At 36.0% G+C, this 14,481-nt stretch overlaps 1 long non-coding RNA gene across 3 annotated transcripts in view; it reads right to left on the bottom strand.

Annotated features, from left to right (window-relative positions):
- Nucleotides 1-14,481, bottom strand: part of LOC100968459 (uncharacterized) — a 133,174-nt gene that overhangs the window by 39,782 nt on the left and 78,911 nt on the right. For 2 of the 3 annotated variants that reach the window (XR_010112942.1, XR_010112943.1), the window contains one exon: nt 1,171-11,729. This is a non-coding gene — a long non-coding RNA (uncharacterized LOC100968459). Of the gene's footprint in view, nt 1-1,170; nt 11,730-14,481 lie in introns of those variants that run through there. The other variant, XR_010112944.1, reaches the window with a different exon arrangement.

Raw genomic sequence — 14,481 nt, 5'->3', positions numbered from 1 at the left:
CCAGAAGAAAATACATGGTTCATTTTCTTCTAAATATACTCAAATTTCTATTTAAAATAATAGCTTCCTTCTATAATTGTTTTAGAAGCAGTAAGCTGACTCACAAACCACAGCTAATAACAAAAGCAACTCAATTTAGTTCTTTCTAGTAACTGCCTGAGGCACTGGCTAATGGTGAGAGAAAGCTACAAAGAATGTTCCAAAGAGGGGGAAACAGCTACCATTAAATAGCTTTTGTTAAACCAATGTTTTAAATGGCATATACTACAATTATAAGTGTGTCAAAGTTGGCAAGACTTTATAAGAGAAGAAACGGGGAAGAAAGGTCATTCCTTGTTCGCATCTTCACATCCTACACCGGAAGGAGTGCTGATCTGAATTAACCGAAGCTAAGAACACTGGGCTCTAGTCACTGGGGCAGAGCTTTCTACTGAGTTAAGCCTTTCTCAATGTTTGTAATTTCATAGATTCTCTCTAGAACACATAAAATACTGGTAACACCAAGAAATGGAACCAGGATTCCTTGGTAGAACTGGGGCTCCTTCCATTCCAAGGTATTCAGGATGGCTGTCATCTTTTCAATGGTGTAACATGTAAATGTATGACCAGTATTGTTCTAAAATATTTCTACCAACTCTTTGCTACTACTTTCCTTAAGAGATAATCCTTAATTCAGCTCTCCTTAATTGTGGACTGGCCTTAGTGATTCGCTTTTATCAATTAAGATATGACAGAAGAAGGGATGTCATTTCCAGTGTTTGGTTGTGAACAGCCTATAGCTTCTGTCTTGGGCACTCTTTCTTTCCTGAATCATTTACTGTGGAGGAAGCCAGATGTTATATCGTGTAAGACAAATAGAGACGCCCACGTGGAGTCAATGGAAGCTGCCAGAAAGAGCGTGGAAGCAGCTTCTCCAATCCCTTCAAATAATTGTAGCCCTGGTCAATAACTGGACTGCAACCTAGTAAGGAACCCTGAGTGGAAACCAAATAATCCCTCCTGGTTTCCTGACCTTGAGAAACCTTGAGAAAATAAATGTTTGCTGTTTAAGCTGCTACATTTTGGAGCAATTTGTTATACAGCAATAGATGACTAACATAATCACCAGTTTGAAAATATAAATAAGCTAATTACTTAATAAGTTAAGTGGAGGTGAGAAGTTGTAGTACTTGTGTCTATATGCACTCTTTTTGGTGTAACTTGCTTCTCCTGTGCTTGAGTGGTGGCACAGCTTGGAACTACTCCTAAAGGAAAGACGATCTGACCATTTCTTCTTTCTCAGTCCCCAGCATTTACTCTCTATATAACATCTACTCTCTCCCAGCATTTGAACAATACAGGAGGAATGCTCTGAGTCTGATCTCCCTGGCCCAGCCAAGTCATTTCTTGAGTGGGCTCCCCTTTGGCTAGGCTTATTTGCACAGGGGGTTACTTGGTAAAAGGATGTCTTTTCTGCATCTGAAAAAGACCTGATGGTATTTTACTTTCTTTTTTCGTTCTATGAATTTGAAAATAAGGTTGTTTTTACTACTGTTCTTTATCTCTCACTCTTCCCCATGCTCTTCCCACTAATATCTGATCTCAACTAGAGAAGGGAGTAGGTTAAACAGGCTTTTAAGTCAAAGTAGAAGCTGTGGCCATCAACATGTGCCACTCAGATCTCCTGCTGCAGGGAGTGTGGGAACAGACAGCACCAGTTGCTGTGTTCTGCATCCATCACTAAACCCACCCTTCTTAAGGCTGCTGTCAGTGGGAGGCTGGGAGAGCAGGGTGATGATGCTAAGGAAGGCCTGTTTCTGTAAAATGGGGGATCTCTTCCACAGGGGACTCCTCTGACAGGTAACTATGTCGCAAGAACCTCCCATTGGCTTATCCAAAATATTCTTCCGACTATGCCTGAATCAGACACTCTGCCTTTCCAATTCTCCTTCCTGAAGAGATTCCTTCTTCACAGTGGTAACATACCTGCAGATCTCTGCAACTTATCCAGTTCCCTCCACCTTTTCCCCCTTACACAGGCTTTTCCCAGTAAATATCTTGCACATAATAATCTTGGAATCTGCTTCTAAGAAGACCCAACTAATGCATCCCCCTTTCATCCTGACACACTCAGGGGGCTGTTTAGGTAAAGGAGCTTTCCACCACGCCCAATGCTATGTCACTCAAATTAGATGTCACGATTTGGGGGCCAATAACCTACATCTGATCTCAGCCAAAATGCTGAGAAGTGATAGGGGGGCCAACAACCTAAATAGTGATTAAGTGTTAATTTGCCTTATTTTGTTCTCTGAGCATATATCTCGAGCACGATATTCCCAGCAAAAAATATTTGACCAAGAACAGAATGCACATAAATGGCTGGATTCCTACTCGTTCTCCTTTTATTCTTAGTGACAGACTCCTTACACACTAGGGCAAGGACACACTCAGCCAAAAGTACAATTACATTTTTCTTGTCTGCCTTGTAAGTGTATTAGCCAGTGTGGTTGTAGGGGAGGAGAAATACTTTTTCCTCTATCCTTTCTATATTCATGGCTGAGGCCCCTATAACAAAAGATAGAGTAATAAGAGAAAGGCACACAAATGTACTTAATATAAGTTTGACATGACATGGAAGCCTTAATAAGGCAATGAAGACCTAAGAAATGGGAAAATTTGTGTATGTTTGTGCTAGGTTTGATGAAGAAGTGAATAGTTGTGGAAAAGTTGTAGATTTTAGAAAGTATGATCTAATGGTAATAAACTGGGGAGAACTCAGCAAGGCCCGTTTATTCAGGTTCTTTCCTGGGACCGTGTGTCTTCCGGGATGAGGATGTTCCTTTACTCTGCCTATCAGGAAGTCACTTCTGGAATGAGGGTCTTTTGACCTGCTTCAGGGAAAGGTCGGAAAATCTTTCCTAGGTTTTATTACATGCTTCAGGGGAAAAGGCTAGAGGAAAGATGAGAGTGACCTTCTTGCTTCTGCTGTTTTCTCAAATGTCACATTATGGGGTGGCTTGTCCTGAACCCTATCATTGTGCAAGGAGAAATCATTACTTCAAGGAAACTTTCACTGGGAGTGTTGAGGCAACTGGGATACAAGGGATACTTTGGCCATTTACCCCTTCTCTTTCCCTCTGTCTCTAATGACAATATGATAGCTGGAGTTTGAGAGGCTTTCTTCCGAATGTGACTTGATTTTAAGAATAGAATTAACTCTTGAAATATGGTGAAGTCTTCCTTTGTGTGAAAATAAGTAAATTTCTATCTTGTTAAAGATACAATTATTTGAGGTCACTGTTACTATCAGTAAAATTTAATCCTGACTGGTAGACAGACCCATTCATTAATCTCTGATCAATGAACTTCTCTCCATGCTAACTTATTAATAGCACCCTATTGACCCCAGTGGTACATATAGTTAAAGGCACCCCATTTCAAAATAACTTACAGTTTACAAGCAAAACCAATACGGAAAAATTTGACATTTTGAAAAGCTATATTAGAATGGTTAGTCATATAAAAGATTTTATGTCCCAAAGGTATTTGCTTTAGCACTTTATTAAGTAAATTCTACTGTATCTCAAAATTCATTCATATATCATTTAATTCATGATAGATACTGTTGTTGGGGAAAGAGGTAGAAAGCCTATTAGAAAAACTTAACACTAAATTGTGTAAAGTTTTTTGCACTGAAGAAGAATGAGAAAGGGAGACATAAGCTCTGCTAATAATAGGCCTAGTGCAAGGCTGTTATCTCCACAATGTGAGCTCTATTCATTTCTCATCTTAGTCTGTAGTAATTTAAGTTCTGCTGACTATATTATTTACATGCCTGTAATAGAGTCTGCTAGTTGCCTACCAAGATCTTTTCTCTCTTTTCCTATTTGTTCATGGTTAGAATTAAAACTTATTTATGGCAACCCAGATAAAGACAATACTTTCCACCATTCTTGCAGCTAGGTTTGGACCTGGAATTAATTTATTAGCTTCATTTGTTTAGAAGAAAACAGCTTTTGCTAAACTTCGCTCATTTTTTCTGGAAGTTGAAAGAGGAAGATGCCTACCACATCTGGCATCAACCATGAAGAAGAGGGCAAAGTGGAAGGGATTTGGAAGCCTCTTTAACAACTTCGCAGGCATGGTATAACTTCGCATTTAAGTTTTTATAATTTCCTTCAATAATGTTTTGTAGCTTTCAGTGGAGAGAATATTTTTCTTAGTTTTTTTCCTAAAAATCATTTTTAAATTTAACATTTTTATTGCTTATTGCTAGTATATAGAAATACTTTTGATTTTTATATGTTAAACTTGCATCTAGCAGCTTTGCTAAATTCACTTACTAATTTTAATAACTTATCTGTAGTGTCTTCAGATTTTTTAAATACATTATCAGTTTGCCCTGAGTCATGATATCTTATTTGCTTCCTTTCCAGCCTTTGTACATGCTATTTTTCGATCTTGTCTTATCACAATTATTAAGACTTTCTGTATGATAATAAATAGAAGTGGTGTAAGGAAGTTTTTCTCATATGGCAATGTAAAACACTTCGAAGTTTTCTTAAAATCCAAATTCTGATTAAATAAGTCTATAGTGGGACCTGAAATTCTTCATTTCTTTCTTTTTAAAATTTGTATGTATTTTTTATTTTATTATTTATTGATTATTATTATTATTATTTGAGGTAGAGTCTCACTCTGTCACCCAAGCTGGAGTGCAGTGGTGAGATCTTGGCTCACTGCAACCTCTACCTCCTGGGTTCAAGCAATTCTCCTGCCTCAGCCTCCCAGGTAGCTGGATTAAGGTGTGTGCCACCACTCCCGGCTAATTTTTTTATATTTTTAGTAGAGATGGGGTTTTGCCCCATTGGCCAGACTAACCTTGAACTCCTGGCCTCAAGTGATCTACCCACTTCAGCCTCCCAAAGTGATGGGATTACTGGCGTGAGCCACCATGCCCAGTAAAAATTCTGCATTTCTAACAAGCTTCCAGGTTATGGCATTTTGTCAATCTACAAACCTTATTTTAAGTAGCAGAGATGTAGTGAATATCCTTGTCTGATTCTCAGTATCAGGGATGGAGCATTCAACATTTTGGCCATAAGCATGGTGTGTGCTAGAGGTTTTTTGCTTGTTTGATTTTGTGGATATCATATATCAGAATAAGACATTTCTTTTTTTGTAGTTGATTTGTCAAAATTATTGAATGTTGAATTTTATCAAGTTATTTGGCTACTTTTAATGAAATTCTTACATAATTTTTTGTAGTAATTTGTTAGTGTGGTGAATTACATTAATTGATTTTTCAAACTTGAATCAACCTTGTATTCCTGAGATCAGTTCAACTAGGGTATGATATAGTACTCTGTTTATGTGTTGTTAGCTTCCACTTGCTAATATGCTACTTAGGACTTTTATGTCTATGTTCATCAGTGAAACTGAAAGGTAATTTTCATTTCTTTTAATATCCCTTTCAGGTTATGGTATTATGATTACATTGACCTCATAATTTAATTTGGGAAATGGCCCCTTTATTTTTATGCACTGAAAGAATTTGTGTAATGGTTTATTTCTTCCTTAACTGTTTGAAAGAATTTACTGTTAAAGCATGTAGGCCTGGAATTTTATTTTTGTACAAGTTTTTAGTAAGGAATTTAATTAGATAAAGTATTTTTAGTTTGTTTTATTACTTCTTGTGTCAATTTTGGTAAACTTTGTTTTCCTAGGAAACTTATCTTCTATTTAAATTTCCAAATTTGGCACAAAGTTGTTCATAACATTTTCTCATGTTCTGAAGAATCTGTGGTGACATCTCTTTTCATTTCTGTGATTGGGAACCTGTATTTTATCTTTTTCTTGGTAAGGCTTGCCAGATATTTATCAATTTCACTGTTTCTTAAAGTAACTGATTTGTTGTGTGGTTCATTTTCTCCATTTCTTTGTTTTCTACTGTATTAATTTATGGATTGTCTTTATTTTCTTTCTTTTATTTTCTTTGGGTTTCTTTTGCTGTACTTTTCTGACTTTTTGAGACAGTATCTAGATTATCAAATTTCCAGTCTTTCAGCTCTTCAGGTATAATGCATTTAAAGCTACAGTTTTCCTTCTACCAGTTTAGCTACATCGTATGAATTTTGATGTCTATTTTTATTATTATACTTAAAAATATTTTCTATTATCTACTGAGAATGCTTCTTTGACACTTTAGCCAATTGCTATTTCTAATTTTCCTAATCCTCAACATTTGGGGATTTTTAGATTAACTTTTTGCTATCACTTTCAAGATTAATTCTACTATGATCAGAAATATTCTGAATGGCTTTTTATTCTTTGAAAGATTTGGGGATTGGTTTTATGCCTAGCATACTGTCAGTTTTCATAAATGACTCATATGCATATTTACTTCCCTTCTATCCCCACATTTCATGTTATTGGCATCATGATTTTAAGTCTATATGTATTTTAAGTCTCATAAAAACACTATTGTGTTTTTGTTCAGTCAATATTTACTTATTTTTATCCATAATTTTTTCTTTTTCCTTATTAATTCCTGTAGTTTCGTGTTTTTGTCTAGAGTAACTTTTCATCTTCCTGAACCCCTATTTATTTATTTATTTATTTAAATTCAGGTCTTCTGGCAATGAATTTGTCAGTGTTTGTCTGAAGATGTCTTTTTGTTTGTTTGTTTGTTTGTTTTGGTTTTGTTTTTGTTTTTCTTTTAGAAGGAGTCTCGCTCTGTCGCCCAGGCTGGAGTGCAGTGGCGCGATCTCGGCTCACTGCAAGCTCCGCCTCCTGGGTTCTGGCCATTCTCCTGCCTCAGCCTCCCTAGTAGCTGGGACTACAGGTGCCCGCCACCACGCCCTGCTAATTTTTTGTATTTTTAGTAGAGACGGGGTTTCACCGTGTTAGCCAGGATGATCTTGATCTCCTGACCTCGTGATCTGCCTGCCTCGGCTTCCCAAAGTGCTGGGATTACAGGCATGAGCCACCCCGCCTGGCCTATATGTCTATATTTAACTGGAACTGTTGAAAGATCATTTTCAAGGTATGATATTTTATATTGTCACCTGTTTTTGAACTCTTTAAAATTGTCATTCTGTTGTGAACTGGCTTCCACCACTTTTATGAGAAATTAGCTGTATTTCTTGTTGCTGCTTTGAAGATAATACATTTTATTCTCCTGTGACTTCATTTAACGTTTTGCTTTATCTTTCTTTTTCAGAAATTATATGATAATGTATCCAGAGGTGGTTTGTTCATGTTTATCCTATTTGGTGTTCATGTTTTCTCTTGAATTTTTGAGTTAATATCTTTTGTCAGTTTTAGAACTAATTTTTGTCATTATCTTTTAAATATCATTTCTTCACATTTTCTCTTTCCTGCCCTCCTGAGACTTTAGTTGCACATATGTTAGATTATTTCACAGTACCAATATGTCTCTTATGCTTTTTATAAGTTTTCCATCCTTTTTCATCTTTGTTTAAGCCTGAATATTTTCTACTATCACATTTTCAAATATACAAAACCATTCTTCTGCTGTGTCCAGTCTGTGATCAAACCCATCTACTAGTTTTTAATCTTTATTATGCTATTTTGTGATTCTCTAATTTTCATTTGATTCTTTTATGGATTTCAGTTCTCCGCTGGAATATTTCATTTTTTCATTTATTGTTTTTAACATGATAATCTGTTATGGTAAAGTGTATGTAAAATAACTCCTGGGAATTTTGATAGGTTTTTTTTTCTCTTGACTCTGACATATCTGTAATTTGTTTCTGAATGACAGATATCATACAAAAAAATTGAGGTGGCTCTGGGCGATACATTTACCTTATATTCTGGTAGACTGCCTGAGTCGGAGAAGATCATCTTAATCTAATCAAGAAATGAACCAACTGAATCACAATTTTATAGATCTCTTCCACCTCTGATTCTACCCTGTTTTCAGGCCTGACCTGATTTCTAGGATTCTTCTTTGATAAGTCCTGAACTCTAGTTAACATATCCTCAGCACTGGAAGATTGGAACAAACTCAGCTCCTTCACTGACTTTTGCTTGATTTCGTTGCCTATCACCTTATGCAACATAAAATTTGTCAACTGCACATGTGGGAGCTAAAACCTTTATCTTATGGATATGGAGAATAAAATGATAGATACCAGAGATTGGGAGGGGTGGATGGAGATGACAGGAGGGCAGAGGAGCAGTTGGTTATGGATACAAACATGCAGTTAGATAGAAGAAATAAGTACTAATGTTTGACAGCAGGCTAGGGTGACTATGCTTAGCAACAATAGTGTGTACATTTCAGAGTAACTAGGAGAGAGGACTTGAAATGATACCAACACATAAAAATAATAAACATTCAAAGTGATGAATACCCCAATGACCCTGACTTGATCATTACATATCCTTTGCATGTAACACTCAAATGTACCCCACAAACATGTAAATTATTATGTATCAATAAAAGGAAAAAAAACCCTGAAGAATTGGGAACAAAATACTGTCAAATGCCTAGGGGGAGAGTAAAAGTATCTTGTACTCCTTTCTCTATGCATTCTTTCTCTCAAGGATCTCTTTCTTTATACTCCAGTCTCAGCATTTTAAAAAATCAATTGTCAAATTTTGATAATATCTAGAAATCCAGACTTTATGTTGGAAAATAAAAAAGCAAGAGCTTTAATTGTATAGTGAACCAGAAAGATGTGAAAGAACTTTAGTTGATATTTATTCTCTCTATAGAGACCTATTTAATGTTATCAAAAATTTATAATTTCATTAAACAACAAATAGGTAGAGTCTAAGTGATACCCAACACTAAACTTAATCAAATCTAACATGCTTAGTTGATCCTACTTCTTAAGCTGACATAACTAGTAACCAACTGGTCAGGCAGTAGCAAAAGTCAAAATGGAAAAGAAATACACTAGGAGCCACCTTACTCTTTGGCATATGCAATAGCCGGTGCTGAGATTTTCAAAATGGCTGATTTTTGAGTCATTGACAGATAGCATTTTTAAAGTTGGTTGTTTATATTACGCGAAGAGTAAAGTTGGCATTCTGTTGAGATGAATTTCAGTGAGGTTTATGGTTGTTCTTTCCATTTCTGGGCTCTTGTCCTATGAGATATTATCCATTTCAAAAAGTTGTGCTATTTCAGCAATTTCTTGTTCAACATTGACAGTTGCCATTTCACAAATATTAGATAGATTGAAAAGACCTATAAGATCATTAAATCTATCCCCCTGGCACTGTAGGCGAAGCAAGTGAAGCAAAACTATTATTTTTTTGTGGGTTATATTTGGTAGGGTCGTTTCTAGTAAAAATAATATTGAGTGAAATGGGTGAGGGTGCCTAGATAAGTAAAAAGTTTCTGGTAGGAAGTTTTATTGTTGCTTTTCTTTCTTATCAATTTGAATATTATTAATCATTAGGTGCCTATTTTATTCCCAAATGCATATTTTAAAACAAATTCTGAGTTCAATTTATACTCTTCATTTAAAGCCCACATTCTGGTTAATTTTAGCATTGATTTGATAAGCTGGTTCTGAATGGGATCCCACAACTGATAGTCATGGAAATCATTACATCAGTGTGTAAAGCAATAACAATTATAGACTGCATTATCTTTAATATAATAAAAATAATTTCATAGATGTTTGTATTTTTCTAAAGTTTAATAGTGGCAAAAGGGTTCTGGTTTGTATTAAATAGCTGAATATTATTGAATATTGTGAAATTCGTTCTTTCCCATTGATGTTCCAAAGGAAAATACAGTAGGGAAACATCTGTGTACAATTATCCAAATATTAGGGATGTATATTCATTACATTTAATTAAAATTAAATTTTATAAATTTAAGCATTTTATAAGTATCTAATTTTTCATAAAGTATCCATGAATCCATTCTTTGGGTACAGAAAAATATCCAAAATATTAAATACCATATTTAAATACAAGAAAGATTTCTTTACAAGCATACATCCAAAATACTTTTGATTTTTCTTGTTGTTAAATACTATTTGATTAAATCCACCAAAAGTATTTTTCTAGCATAAGTTTTGCAATACAAATCAAGCCACACATAAATGAGGAACAGTCCCTCAGGAAATATCAAAACATCACCTCTTACAAATAAATTACAAGAAAAAAATAGCAAGAAAGTAAAGGACACTACATACCAGCAATTATACTGTCATTAATAGAAGCTAGTTCTGAAAGATCTGTCTTCCAAGAACTCCTGAAATGAGGTGGGGGTGTGTGCAATTAAAGCTGTTTCTTTGGGTCCCTACTACATTATTTATTTAATTTTTGCTTACCGTGTTTGCAAAGCACAAAAAATCAAACATTTTATAAAAATCCTTTATCTGCCTTCCAAAATGTTATAGAAAAAATTATGGATCCCACTGTCACCATGCCTGGTGGTAGACATATCCTAAAATGTCTATAAATTTCTGGTACAAAATAATTCAATATTATATTATCATGCTCTCAAAGCACACTCAGAAAACAGATACTGCAGGCAGTCTCAACTCCAAAGACGACCTTACAATACAGTGTGAAGTTCGAAGTTAAGCATAGGCTGTGGCTGCTCATACTCCAGTACAAAACAGTGAAATGCCATTTGCAAAATTCCATTCCTCTTATCCTGCTTTAACTGTGTAACCCAGTGTTATCTGAATAATGGAACAGATATTCATTAGTAAGTGCTAAGTTCTCCTGGCATATATAACACTTGAATAATATGTAGGAAGATTTCTACAGGTACAGAGTCCTTCTGTTGGGAGAGTAATGATGTAAATTCACATATGATATATTGATATTAATACTTTAACGATAGAGACTTTTTGGCAGGAGATTGACAGTTAATAGGTAAGCAATAGGGTAAACCCATTAGGTCAAAGGAAGAAACACTTGAGAAATAATTTTTTAAAAATCTATTCTAATTAGGAGTTTTACAAATATTTCACTCTATGCAAGGTGGATTCACTTGCTGTAGTAACATTAGATTCCATACTTCCATTCCCCAGGTCTTGTGAGAGATGCCCCTTCAGTTGATGTCAGGAGCATGGATTTTTTTCTCATAATGTAAACATCTTTCAACAATGAGTGTGATTGTATTTTAATGCTATAGTACTTATTTTGTATATATCATTGCTCCTAAAATGCAAAATGTCTCTTTTATATAATGCTCACCCTCCTGCCTCACCAAATGCAGTCTATTTCAGAATGAAAAAAACTGGCAGTGCTGGATTTATTGAGGATTTGCAGGCTGATTTTCAACGGGTGCCCCCCCTAAAGAAGGTCCAAGTGTAAATCTGGCCACACACCAATGTCATGTTCACTCTCTGCCTCATCACCTTCTACTTAATCCATACTGTAACTATATGCCAGAATCTTAGCTAAGTTCTTTGGGAACTTTGTAGCCCATCTACTCTTATTCTCTCGTTTAAAGAGAAACAAAATCCAGGAAGAAGACTTAACTTGCCCAAGTTATAGTAGGTCCCAGTAAAGCTACTACTAGACAAAAAGTGGTCTGGACTCCTGCCAATGTTGTGTGACCTGTAGCATGTGGCTGTGCATGAGGGACGGTGCCTTCTTGAGCACCGGCACATCTTCTCCCAGCATCATTGTCAGGCAGGGATCACTCTTGCTGTCCTGGAGATGAGGTGTACTTCTTGACTTTCACATTGCTACCCCATTGGCTCCTATGCTGCCAAGCTGCAAGAAATTCTAGATTTCCATCTCTGAAAAATGAAAACATAAATTTAAAAATGAAAATATTTAAAAAGAGGTATAAATAAAATATAATTGCAGGAATAAGAGCATAATACTGGTGAACTGGTTTTATAAATTTAGGATACCACAACTTTGAATGTTAAAATGCTAAATTAGAAATAAAGAATCTAGTTTTGGGCTTCCTTCTAAATACCATTTAAAGTTTTGGTAAATTTCTTAAGCCCTCTGTTTCTCATTTGCATTATCTGTAATTTAAGAGGATTGTACTAGGTGATCCTTAAGGTCTCTTCTAGGAAGAAATTTTTGTGATTCTTTATCATGCAAAGCAAAGCGGTGAATGGAGACAACCACATAACAGTATCAAAGAGTAAACAAGGCTCAATATTTTGCTGTACTTTTCTGCACATTTTAGATAAAAATTATTTTTAAATCCTAAATGACCAATGAAATCACCTCTGCTTTAACTTTACTCTGTGTGCCAATGGCTGCAGCCAGAACTCCATGTTTGCCTCATACCCACTGAATCCAGTAGACCATGTTAAGTAGAATGTTAGCTTGAGCCACGTGAAATTGGTATACACTGCACTTATATTAAAATGGACCCACATTTCCTGTGGCAGAATAAGATCAGCAATGCACACAAATATAAATAAATTGAAAACTTCAAGGCTTGTTTACATAACTGCATTCTAGCTTATATGTGAAGGTTTTATAATTAGGAAAACTTTGCTTGTCAAAACTGGTCATTTAAAATTGGTTCTCACTTGCTCTTCCCTGTGATTTTTTTAACAATGATTTTTAATCACCTTCTTCACCAAAAATAAGTTTAAGTGTCTCTTCAATTCATTTGCACTTCTACTTCTCCAACTTTTCCTGGCGGTTTTTTTTTCTTGTATGTAGCATTAAATAGTTCTGCTCTGGTTCCCCTGTATTAACCCTGGGGCTGAATTTTGCCTTTATATGCACATACCAACACATTGATAGCAAACTTTTAGTTGAGTCCTTCAAAGAATATTTGAGCCTATTGTTAGAACAATGCATGCATCTAAAGAATAATTTGTTCACCATTTTTCACATTTCAAAAATTTTCCTGAGAACACCCAATTTTTAAAACCTCTGCTGTGAAATCTTCTATATCCCATTGAGACTAAAATGGAAATAGTTTCCCAATTAAATATTTCCCTTTACTGTATCCCCCATCCCCAAGCCGAGGCTCCTTTTTCTGTTTTTAGTCCGGCAGTGGACACTATATTCAAAATAGGAATCAAGTTAATGCCTTACAAAGGTATAGCTTCACTCTCTCTTCTCATCTTCTTCCCCTTTGATGAGATAACCAAGTAAATCCAGGTTGCTTTTTCTAATGCAGTTGTGCTCTATGCTGATGGTTTGGCAGATTTTCCCACAATATCCTTCAAATCCTTTTCTGGGTATATGTTCTGCATAATTGGCTCCTTGATCCTGTGCTTATTATTTTGTATCTGTATACCTGAACTGCATTTGGCATCCTCTGCCTTAATCACCTGCAATTCAAATCCTTTTCAATCTGATCATATTGCATCTTATTATTTGCTAAGATTTCAATTTCAGCATCACCAGCAAATTCAATGATCTTTTCTTCTCTGCACACGTCCCAAAATATGTAGGTCTTATTCCCAGAGCTCTGGAAAGCATTTGATTTCTCACCCCCTTGGAAGATGAGCTTGCCATCTATGACTGCTTTTTGTCTACTACTCTTAAATTAGTTTTCTGCTACAATATGCTATTTTACCTCCCATTCCCTTAGTCTGCTTTAGATATAAATCTTCAGTGTGAAACCTTGTCAAATGCTCTTTGAAAACATTTTTTCTTATCTATTGAGGCAGCGATGCCATCCAAGAGCTCTGGAAGATTAGCTAAATATGGTCCCCCATGTGTGAGTCCTTCTTGACTATCTCCATGCAGTCTTGCTAGAATTCTCTACTGACATTCAGAGCAAGCCAAGCAGTCTCTTAAGGTAGACATTGGACAGACAAAGCAAGAAATAAGCATTTCTAGTTTTATTCCCCTACATGATTAGGGACAGAGGAATAGAGCCCAAATTTTCTGGGACTTATGTGGAGAGGACTACATGTTGGTGGAATGGGGTTTGTCACACAAGGGTCAGATGTGGGCAAAGTACAGTTGTGTGCAGCCTAGGAATTCATGCAGGAACTTGGTGTGGCCCGTCCAGGCAGTCTGGGCAGATGAGAGACTTTATTAAGCATTTACAGTATGGCAGACCCTGTTCTTTTTTTTTTTTAGACGGAGTTTCACTCTGTCGCCCAGGCTAGAGTGCAGAATGCAATGGCGCAATCTCGGCTCACTGCAACCTCTGCCTCCCAGGTTCAAGCAGTTCTCCTGCCTCAGCCTCCTAAGTAGCTGGGATCACAAGCACATGCCACCATGCCTGGCTAATTTTTTGAATTTTTTTAGTGGAGACAGGGTTTCACCATGTTGGCCAGGCTGGTCTTGAACTCCTGACCTCAAGTGATCCACTTGCCTTGGCCTCCCAAAGTGCTGGGATTACAGGCGTAAGCCACTGCGCCTGGCCAAGCAGACCCTGTACTAATCCATTTACAGTCTTTTAACCTAAGGACATTATTTTGAAATAAATATAGGCTTACAGAAAAGTTGTAGAAATAATACAGAGAATTACCAATTCTCTTTTACCTTGCTTCTCCTAATGATAGCATCTTGCATAATCATGGTATGATTATCAAAACTTAGAAATTAAATGGGTAT

This window comes from Pan paniscus, chromosome 7 (genome assembly GCF_029289425.2).
Source record: "Pan paniscus chromosome 7, NHGRI_mPanPan1-v2.0_pri, whole genome shotgun sequence".
Taxonomy (NCBI): Eukaryota; Metazoa; Chordata; class Mammalia; order Primates; family Hominidae; genus Pan; species Pan paniscus.
Note: the sequence above shows the minus strand (reverse complement) of the source record. Positions and strands in the feature narration are given on the sequence as shown.